Genomic DNA, 769 nt, shown 5'->3' on the forward strand with positions numbered 1-769 from the left:
ACATTGACAAGCTGGAGAGGGTTCCAAAGAGAATAGCCAGGACAGCAGGAGCTCAGGAGCCACATGAGGAGGGGTGAAGGACAGGAGGATGTTTAAGCCAGGAAGAGAAGGATGAGAAGAACCTGGATCGCTGTCTTTGGATGGCTGTCACCAGAGAGAAGGAACAGGCTTGTTCAGCTTGGCCTCAGAAGGCATATCCAGAAGCAATGGGCACAAGCTGCTAAGAGGCACACATGGACTGGATGTGAGGGAAAACTTCTGATAAATTAGAGCTGGCCAAAAGTGGAATGGGCTTTCTTAGAAAAGTAGTAAGCAGCCTAGCCCTTACCCCTCTTTGCCTTGGAACAATACACAGTAAGGTAAGGTTTTAAAAAAGAAAGAAAAGTAGTAAGCAGGGGCAGCTAGGTGGCTCAGTGGATACAGCACAAGACCTGGAGTCAGGAAAACTTAGGTTCAAAGCTGGCCTCGATAGTTTTGAGATCCTGCGTAAATCACTCAACCCCATTTACCTAGCCCTTGTTCTTCTGTCTTAGAGTTGTTATTAAGATAAAAAGTAAGGGTTTTGTAAAAGAAAGCAGGAAGGAAGGAAGGAAGGAAGAAGGAAGGAAGGAAGGAAGGAAGGAAGGAAGGAAGGAAGGAAGGAAGGAAGGAAGGAAGGAAGGAAGGAAGGAAGGAAGGAAGGAAGGAAGGAAGGAAGGAAGGAAGGAAGGAAGGAAGGAAAAAAGAGAAAGAAGGAAAGAAAGGAGGGAGAAAAGAAGGAAGGAAGGAA

This window comes from Monodelphis domestica, chromosome 1, assembly GCF_027887165.1.
Source record: "Monodelphis domestica isolate mMonDom1 chromosome 1, mMonDom1.pri, whole genome shotgun sequence".
Classification (NCBI taxonomy): domain Eukaryota; kingdom Metazoa; phylum Chordata; class Mammalia; order Didelphimorphia; family Didelphidae; genus Monodelphis; species Monodelphis domestica.